Source organism: Pinus tabuliformis, chromosome J (assembly GCF_031772625.1).
Source record: "Pinus tabuliformis cultivar Carrire ecotype Pingquan chromosome J, CPIR1, whole genome shotgun sequence".
Classification (NCBI taxonomy): Eukaryota; Viridiplantae; Streptophyta; class Pinopsida; order Pinales; family Pinaceae; genus Pinus; species Pinus tabuliformis.
In genome coordinates this window covers 962289326-962300293 of record NC_142295.1, presented here as the reverse complement: position 1 = coordinate 962300293, position 10968 = coordinate 962289326, and positions in this window count along the sequence as shown.

Below are 10968 nucleotides of genomic sequence, written 5' to 3'. Positions count from 1 at the left end.
GTATATATCGTATACAATCCACCACCGAATGCAGAACGTAGACACTTTGCAACTATTATTTTGAGTGCTTTTCAAATTAATGTATGATTAATTGTAAATTATAGCTCCAACAATAAGATATTGATTTGTTTTTTAATAATTTTTTTTAATTGTTTAATTTTATAGGCTAGAGAAAGTGGCTAATGGAATAGCCTTTTTAATGCCTTTCTAATTAATGGTTTTTTTAGATATTGATTGAATTGTTATTGTGTTGGCTTCCTTGGATGTTTGAATTGTTATTGAGAACATCATTTCATAGTTTTGTATGGCTTTTTTCTCCCGTAGTTTAGTTTGATGTATTAAAAGTAGCCCTGCAAATGCTGACTCCACTATTCTACAAGAATTATTGTTTTGATAATTGAATTAAATGTGACTTTAAACTATAACATTTTCTATTGCAAATTAGATATTTAAGATTAAATTAATGTAATGTAATTTTATTTTCCCATTGTGCAGTTCAACCATCTTTGTGTGTGGCATTGGGATAAATCATGCAATTAATTGAAAGACAAAACCAAGTCTGGAACTCTTCTCGCCAGGTTATTCTATCCCTCCTAGGCGCTTCATGGTAGGTACACATTACCCGAGCCCCACCCACACATAACCAAAGATTTATTTTATTTTACATAAGATTAAATTTGATTGATCATTTTATTATTATTATTTTATTTTTCTACTCTAATTATTTATTAGTATTAATGTGATAGGTTTACATGACTAAGGTGGGATATTACCATGTACGTACTTATTTATTAATGAAAATGAGTAATAAATAATTGTTCACACCAGCCAAAAATTTAGTTATAGTATGAAACTTTTGTGTATATGTAAGAAATTTACATATAGTATGAAACTTTGGTGTATCTTTAAGAGACACATTCAATTTTTTTCTTTTCTTTTTTGATTAAAAGTTATATTTAGTTTTATTCCTTTTTTTCCAAGAAAAAAGCGCAATTTTCATTAATAGATAAGAAAATTACATGTTGTATCATCAACATGTATGAGATGTAGTCACCAGGGATCAGAGCAATCATAGTTCAATATTTACAATATCAGCATAATATTTACATAAATGAAACGATAAAACATAGTCCATTTAGTATCCAGAGCTGTAAATAAACAAAAAGAAAAATTAAAAAGAATGATCTTTGTGGATCATTCCGAAGAGTTTCCATCCAATTCGATGAATGGACGATGGAAGAACTGGAAAAAGGCACCATCTCTGAATTCCTGAATCAGCCACTGCCCCCGTTTTGTTGCGTGACCTCTTTGGAAAGACGATCAACGACCTCATTCCTTTCCCTGTATATGTGAGAGCATACAATAAAATCAAATTGTGATTTTAGAGTGATGACTTCATCCAGTAAACCCCTGAGTGTGTGCAAGTGATAATGATATGCAGAGTTGATCCAGTTTATAACAAGCTGTGAATCCCCAAAAATCTGAATCTTGCGGCAGTTTTGTTCTAGAGCAAAGATGAGAAGGTGTCTTAGGCTACTGAGCTTTGCAAAGTTATTTGTGCCTCTTCCTATACCCACTTTGATTTTGAAAGAAAGATGTTCATTTATATGGACCACAACCTCACCCCCCCCACAGCCCGCGGCCTGAGCCGAACCATCAAAATAAGCCCAAGGAGTGCTCTTATCTATAACTTCCGGAGTGATGACTCGAGCATGCTGTTGGTCAGGATCATCTGGAATCAGGTTGTAAGTGGCAACAATATTGTTACAAGTGGCTGGCCAATGGGTTAGAGCATCTTGGAAGATATAACAATTCTTGTTCAACCAGATGCCCCAGCTAACAATCAAAGGGAGTTTTTTGGCTTTTTGTGTTGCAGCCTCAGTCCACCAACGGTGCAAGGCATTTGCGATGTTCGGGCCTTCCCATTTGTTGGTAATGTTGAGAGAGGTTGTAATGTGAGACCATACTTGTACAACAACCGAACAATGGAGGAATAAATGGTCGATATCCTCAGCATTTTCATGGCAGAGGCAACATCTGGATGGACCATGAATGGCACGTCGCATAAGGTTAACCTCCGTGGGTACTTTATTCGAAAGGATACACCACATGAACAACCACGTTTTGTGTGGAGCTTTTAGCTTCCATAGTGGGTGCCACCACCAGCATGTATCCCCTGGATCATGTGCAAACATAAGGGCAGCGTACCCATCCTTTGGGGTATATCGACCATGGGAAGCTGAGGCCCAGATGATCTCATCATCCCACGTTGATATTCTGATATTTGCTTCCTCCAGAGCTCCTATAAAATGTTGCCATATCCTTCTCCATCTATTTGGGATGCCAAGGTCCCGAGAGTCCAACCAATGCTGCGGTGTCTAGGGAGGATGTCTGACATCAGTGATGTGGGCAATCTGGGTGATGCCAGACACTGAAAGGAATTGTCGCAAAGCCAGAGGGAGAATGTGTGCATTCCCACATCCAGACCAGGCATCTGTGCCTAATCTAACCTGCTCACCGTTCCCAATATGCCATGCCAAGCCATCCTTGATGATGCTTATTGACTGTGAGATGGCCTTCCAAATAATCGATGCACCAGATAAATACTGGTCGGGCCTTCGAATCCAATCAATTACAGATAGTGGATGAATCTACTTATAATAGACCACCTCTTTCCATAAGCTCTCAGACTTGATAATTTGCCAACCCATCTTAGCTGCCAGTGCCCTTGCAAAAATATGGAGGTCCTTTATACCCCAACCACCCCATTTCTTAGGTTTTCCTATCTTGTCCCAGCGTACCCAAGCAAAAGTCCGCCCCACATTTTTCCCCCGCCATAGGAACCTACAACAAATTTGTTGAATCCTGTTGATAATACCTTTTGGAATCCAGGCAAGAGTCATCCAGTAAACCGGAATGGCCTCCAGCACAGATTTAATCAAGGTGAGTCTGCTAGCCCTAGAGAGCCATCTCTGCTGCAAAATGTTTATGTGGCCTTCAATTTTTGCAATGAGCCAAGACCAGTCAGCAATATGGTATCCATTTGGATTAAGCTTGAACCCAAGGTATTTGAGACCGGTCTCTAGCTCTTGTCTGACGAAATCAAATTGTTGTAAAGCATATCTTTCCTCATTTTGGAGGCAAGACACTAAAATGATGGTGGATTTGTTGAAATTTGGCTCCATACATGTAGCTTTACAAAACAGTGATAGAATTTTCTTGAAACAAGTCGTATCACAGAAAGAACCATTTAAGAAAATAAGTACATCATCTACAAACAATAGATGAGAGAGATATGACACATGAGATATCAATACCCCTCCCAAAGACCCATCCGCATGAGCATTTATTAACAGTCTACTTAAACCTTCCATGATCAAAAGAAATAGTTGAGGGGACAGAGGGCATCCCTGTCTCAGGCCTCGTTCAACATGGAAAAAACCTGATGCAACCCCATTGATAAGTATGCTATAGGATGCAGAAGTGAAGCAACACCTGATCCAATTAATGAAAGAATGAGGGAAGCCGATATGAGTAAGGATGAGTTGCAAATAAGACTAACTTGCATGATCAAAGGCTTTTGAGAGATCAATCTTGAGGATGATAGACTTGTTGTTTTTTTTTTGATCGAGTGGAGACCTTCCTGAGAAGTCCCTATGGCTTCATGGATTTGACGGTGGCTAAGGAAAGCAAACTGTTCTTTGGATAACATCTTGGATAAGAAAGGTTTTAGGCGCATAGCAATAATTTTTGAGATAATTTTGTAAATACAGTTGCAGAGGGAAATAGGCCGATAGTTGTCAAAGGAAAGAGGATTATCAACTTTTGGGATAAGGGCCAGAAAAGTCGAGTTAAACCCCTCATACATCCTGCTAGAAAGTCTGCTATCCTCTATGGCCAAAAGGAGATCAGGCCCAATGAACTTGGGAAAAGTAGTGTAGAATTCCATGGGCCATCCATCCGGGCCCGGACTCTTGTCTCTTTTGAAGCATTTCAATGCAACGTCAATTTCCCCTAACGTTACAGGCTCATTTAAGGCCGCCGCCTCTTCTGCCTCTACAAATCTAGGAAAGACCTCAGCAATTCGGAAGATATCAACTATGGAGGCTTCCCTAAGCGCCTTGAAAATATGAGAGAAATGTCTGATTCCCATATTTGCTAGTTGATTGAAAGTGCTGGCCTCCCTGCCAGTCTGGTCCCGCAACGCGTAGATAGTATTAGTATTTTTCCTCCCCTGGCATATTGTTGGAAGAACTTTGAGTTCTCATCCCTGCCTTTAGCCAAATCACTCTGCTCTTTAAGCGCCATGTCTCCTCTTTTTGTCTCAGCAGACGGATCTTTTCAGTTTCCAGTTTGATCAAGATCTCCTTTGATTCAGAGTTTGAGTAGCTAGTAAGCCCCGAGTTTTCCATTTGCTTGAGGACCCCTTCAATCCTTTGTAACTCGGCCTCATCCTTTTGCAACTTTTTTCTTGCCGAGCTGATGGTTTTCGATTTTAATCGAGCCAGGTTACATGCAATAACTTCGGTCGGGGAGGCACGATTACCCAAACCACAGTGAGTCCAGGTCTCCCGTACTAATTTGTGAAAATCAGCTTCAGTGAGCCAAGTAGCATTGAATTTGAAAGGAGAGTTTGGTTTATGGTTGGAGTCCATAATCTCCATGAAAATTGGGGAGTGGTCGGATAAACCCCCGGAGCCCACCCATTGACGAATATGGTCCAACCTAGCTAACATAGTAGCCTTAATTAAAAAACGATCCAGTCTTCTAGCCAAAGCATCCTCCCCATTTCTTCTATTCCTCCAAGTCGGCATAATCTTTGCCGAATCAATGTTTAGGAGGTCATGAGAGTCCATTAGTAATTCAAAGAAGGCAGTTAAGGGATCAGTCTGAGCCCTGTTGCCCCAGGATTCAGCGAGCCCTAAAGAGAAGTTTAGGTCGTCTCCAGTAATCAAATTTTTAGCCTGCATGAAATCGACATTCAACAACCTTTCCCAATGAACCTCCTTGCTATGACAAGGTCCATAGATGTTAATGAGTTTGAGGGGCAGATCAATATTGGGGGAGATGAGGTCAGCTCCCGAAAACCCCTCACCCCCGCAGATGTTGACCACCCTTATTGATTTTTTGTTGAACTCCAAAGCACAACCTCTTGATCTCCTCCTCACATCCAGAAAATGAAAAACCCAATCTGGGAGTATTTTCAGTAGGACATTGTTAATGGAAACCCCATCACCTAGAGTCTCCTGAAGAAATAAAACATCCAATCGCTCCGATCTACACAGCCTCTTTAGAGCCAATATTTTGTCCGAGCTGGCCAAACCTTTGCAGTTGAAACAGAGGCACTTCATGGGTTAACCCTGGCAGGGTTTTCTTTTGCTCTAAGGACCCGGTCAATAGGAGTTTGAACGCTCGATGCCACCTCAATACCAATCCGTCTGATGACTTTGGATAAATGAGATTGTCTACCCCTAGGAATCTTCAAGGGTATGGATGGGAGAGGGTCCTCATCCAAGCCAAAGGATAGGGTCCTGGGAATGGGTAAGGATCTCAAGTTATATCAGTGAGAACCACTAGAAATAGATCTCTCCCTAGAGAGTCGGGAGACTATAGGGAGAGGGTCTAGAAGAAGGGTCGGGGAAGAGCGGAGAGGAGCAGGAGGAGCAGAAGCCATAGGACAATTTATGGAGCACAGATTACTAGCCCTAGTGCCTGAACCTAAAACAATCACAAATGGTAATGCAATACCAGATAAAAGACAATCTTGAGAAACAAGGAAAGAAGGAGGAAGAATACTCGAAAATGGTTCGGTGCCCCTTGATCGTGATTTGGTGACCGACGCCTCGGAGGTCCAGGAGTTCGTCTGTTATGTCACCGCAACTGTATCACTCCAACTCGGCAAGGGCGCCCCTGTGAGCACCACCAGTGAAGAATCAGCATCCGCGCTTGTTTGGGTGTTCGCAGATACATACGATCGCGGAGGTTCCAGCTGTTTTCCTGTGATCAGAGGATAGTCTTTGTATAGGTGACTAACCTCATGGCACCACCTACATCAGAAAGGAATGCCCTCATAGTCCAGAATCTGCCACCCGATAATCTCACCCATCTGAAGCCGGTAGCTCTCCACCAAACCCTCCCGGGTGTCCAAGTGCACAAGTATTCTGGCAATTTCTAGGCATCCAATTTCTTGGTATGATCTGTCATGGTCCAGATACACACCCAGGTCATCCCCAATGCACCTAAAAATTTCCTCTGCCTAGAATTGCAGAGGGAGTCCAGGAGAGACGCACCCAAATCAACCCCACCCCATGTTTTCCTTTTCCGGATCGAAGAGTGGTGACCATCTCTTGAGTAGGACCGACATCATCTCTATATGCCAATAACGAGTCAAGACCCAGTTGACAGGTTTTGGTTGAGGGAATATGAGAGCGAACCAACCCCTAGACATGGTGAGCCCCATAGGGAGCTTCTCCATCAGATGACCCTAGACCTCTGCTGTCCACCTCTTTAATATGGCCGGAGTATAATTTCAGCCATGGACCCTACCCACCAGAACAATACTCTCAGTTAACGTCACTTGGGCCACACTGATACCTTCCCCGAAAACCAGAAGCTGATCGTGCTCCCGAACCTTTGAAGATTTTGATTTCCCCCCCACTAGGTCTAATATGCGGGCTTAAGGGTTAACTTCCATATCTTCCATTAATAGACAAAATCCACATAAGATTACATATCCTCAAGTAGTGAAGTGTGGCTAGGCTAAGTCAAGCTCTCCTGGAGAGGCCAAAATCCACAAGTGTGATGATAACAAATGAAATGTTATGCAACCAGATCCCAAAACAGAAGAAAAAATAGTTCAATGACTTGAAAATTAGCCTCTTCGAGGGGGAAACCTCCTTTACAACACATAATTGAACAATTCTTGGATGATACAAATGACTAGATATCCTTGATATATTTAGGAGTCTAAGGGGTCACAATATAATTATAGCCTACATAACAATAATAATGTAAGGACACAACAATAACAATAGTGGGTTTTTATGGGGCACAACAATAACAATATGGGGCTACATGGACACAACAATAATAAGAGGGGGCTGCATTAACAATAACAATAAAAGGGGCTACACTAGTATTATAAGGGCCTAACATGCCCCTCTCCTTCAAAAAAGTGTTGTCCTTAACAAGTAGTTCTGGATGCTTCTGTATAAAATTCTCATCCTCCCATCTGGAACCTTCAGCAGGTAAGTTCTTCCACCTAATGAGATACCTGAAATTGATCGATTTCGTAGCTGTCGGGTTCTTGTTTCCGTGACTGATTTAGGCTCCAATATGATTTTTCCTTCTTCATCAAGTTCTGGCAATATTTTTTGAATTGGGAGCTCGTCACTGATAACTTTCTTTAAGCATGAAACATGGAAAATTGGGTGTACTCGGGAAGATGTAGGCAACTCCAATTTGTATGCCATAGTACCAATCTTTTGCAACACCTTGTAAGGACCATAGTACTTGGGTGATAATTTATTATCCTTCTTAGCTTGCTTGAGGGACATTTGTTTGTATGGTTGTAGCCGTAAAATTACCCAATCGCCTACATCAAAACTTCTTTCATTGCGGTGCTGATTGGCCTGTTGTTTCATTCGATTATGTGCTAGAGAGAGTTTATCCTTTAAGAGTTGGAGAACTTGTTGTTGATGCTTGATGTGATCTTCCACTTCTTGAATCTTAGAATTTTCCCTTCAAGATGATGTGATGGATGGTGGATGATATCCATAAAGTGCCATAAATGAGGTCATTTTTGCTATAGTATGGAAGGAAGTGTTATACCACCATTCAGCCAGAGGTAACCACTTGACCCATTGTGTTTGTTTATCAGATGCAAAGCAACGAAGATATCCTTCCAAACATTTGTTCAGTATCTTAGTTTGCCCATCAGATTGAGGATGATAAGATGAGTTATGAGCTAATTGAGTACCAAGACAAGAAAATAATTTTGTCCAAAAATTTCCAGTGAAAATGGGATCTCTGTCACTTACAATAATCTTTGGGTTTCCATGTAGCTTTTGAATTGTTTCCATAAATGCAGTGGCAACTGTATTAGCTCTAAATGGATGAGATATTCAGGGTAACTGATATTCCAGACGAGCATAGGATTGATGTCTTTATAGGGACCTTAAATGATAACATCCAACATGAGGTTTGCCTTTGGGAACTTGATTCATTGGAGAAGGCATTTAGGGTGAAAATAAAAGTTGAAAGCAAAATTATGGCAACAAGGATGTCTACCACTCACAACTATAAAGATGGAAGTGTTGTTTCCCCTAGCCTTCCACAACCTACAAGGTTGACACCACAATAAATTGGAGGAAAAAAGAGCAAAAGGGCTTTGTTACAGTTATTATAGCAAATACACTAAAGGTCATAAGTGTGTTGAGAGAAATTATTTTACATAGATTGTGAAAAGGAGGAAGAAAAGAACAAGAAACATCAAAAGAGGAGGATATACACCAAGAACCAACCCCAGAGAAAGAAGAAATGAATCCGACCATATCTTGTAATGCATTTGCGGGAATTACCACTCCTCAAACTCTTAAGATAGAAGGATATATCAAGAAAAAAAGGTGATAGTGTTGATTGATTCAAGTAGTACCCATAATTTTATTTATTGTAATATATCCAAGGAATTAAATTGCTTTCTATATCCAGCACCAGAGTGTCAAGTGATGGTTGCAAATGGAGGAACTATAAATTGCTCTGATACCAAATGTTATGCAACTAGATCACAAAATAGAAGAAAAGATAGTTCAATGGCTTAAAAATTAACCTCTTCGAGGGGGCAACCTCCTTTACAACACATAAATGAACAAATCTTGGATGATACAAATGACTAGACCTCCTTGGTATATATAGGAGTGGTCACAATATAATTAGATAATAGAGCGACGAGCCTACATAACAATAATAATATAAGGACACAACAATAACAATCGTGGGCTTTTATGGGGCAAAACAATAACAATATGGGGCTACATGGGCACAACAATAACAATATGGGGCGACACTACCAATAACATTAAAGGGGCTACACTAGTATTATAGTGACCTAACATGAAAATAGGTGATTCTCTTTTTATATGAAGTCTATCAACTCTAATAATCCACTAAAGCCTAGACAAGTTTAATTTGAGTGGACATAAAGAAAAATTTGGTTACAAGCCAACCCACTAGCTCAACAATAAAATATGCGAATAAATGCCCACATGTGTGAGTAGTAAGCCTCTAGAAAGCATGAAATTGTGCCCTTTTAGGGTTCAAGATGCTCCAAAAGGTCATTGGAAGGGCTAAAGAGTCTCCAACCATCATGATCAACCTCAATTTGAGGAAGGGTCCTCAAATGAAGCCTCAAAGCATCTCCATGTGTCCAACAACCAGTTGTGGGTGCCCTGTGTCATCTCTATCCGTGCTAAGTAGACAACGTAGTGTACTCTCTCTCTAGCCCTAGGGTTCCATTAGGTGCAACAATCCCTCCTCAGTCTTCCAGGGGGACAACAATCCTCATCTCGACTTTGGATCAATGTGTGCCCATCAAGTAGCGTTAAGGCCAAATGGGGGCATGCTGGGTCCACTGGTACATCATCAAGAATCCTTAAGCAAGAGAAGCTCAATGTTCTGGCATCGAAGGGTGGTTCGGGGTGTCCATCAATTGCCAAAATGATCTAAGAGCCCAATGCTCTCCTAAATAAGGACAACACTACATTCGCAAGATTATCATGCTCCTCCAGAAGTGTAGTATGGCTTGGGCATCATGTGGAGTATGTGCCATCAAAGGCCTCAACTTCTTTGGAACCACCTGAAAAACCATCTCAAACTCAAGTGAAAGCAACCATTCATTAGAGACCACAACCATAGATGCATCTAGGTGGACCATACTTAAGTGTTAAGGGCATAATAATACTTCAAATCATGATCACCTTCAAATATCTAATTAACTAGACAAAGTCCTCATAAAAGTTTTTCCTACCTTTGTAGGGGTGGTTAAGTGATCAACCCTATTAGGTGCTTGCAACCCCTAAGGGGGTGGTGGCATTTCCAAAGTCAACCCTTCAATCCATAGGTGTTAGTGAGAATAGGTGGCAATGGAGGGGGAAAGACTTCATTTCCAAGCGCCATGATCAATGGACCAACTAGTGGGAGTCCACATCCCGAGTGTATAGATGTAATGGAGGGAGCAATCATGGAGGCATGAGTTACCCCTCTCGACTTGCTTTTTCCACCCCTTTGGTGCGCCTTTCCTTTTTTTCATAATGCTTTTTAATGGTGCATAACTCAATGATGAAGACTTGCTCTTTATGATATATCAATTTATTTTACCCCTTAAGATGAGTCAGCTTCTCGCTCATCAGTGTTGGACATGCAAGAGTTCCTTATGACGAGATGGAACATCAGTGCTCAGGAACCGGGTGATGGCTAATGAGGAGGTAGAGCTCATGTTAGGATTTTTTCACACACGCTAACTTTTGTCTCGACCATCTTTTGCATTTTAACTTTTCTTTTTCTTTTATTGTGGCCATCTTATGCTTTTTCATTCTTTTAGTTGCATCAACCTTAAGGGACAAGTCTCTTAGTCAAACTCAAGGATGTGGATATTGGAGTGCCAAATCCCAATGAACCTATGATAGTTAACCCGAAGGATGGAGATGATATCAAATAAATGATGTGACATGGAAGGTGTTAAGTATGGAAAGGGTAATGGACACACTACTTTAATCCAAGTTTCCAAGTAGTGCCCCTGCCATGATCCTAAGGTGTTAGAGGCCTCACTAGACTAGGGCTAAAAATTAACTCCCTTGGTAATGTGAGAGGACAAGTTTATAGTCAAATTGGTCAATTATCCTTATTACCCCTTTATCTGTTTAAAATGCCCAAAATAAGAAGTAAAAGTACTCGATTGCATAATGGTCAAAA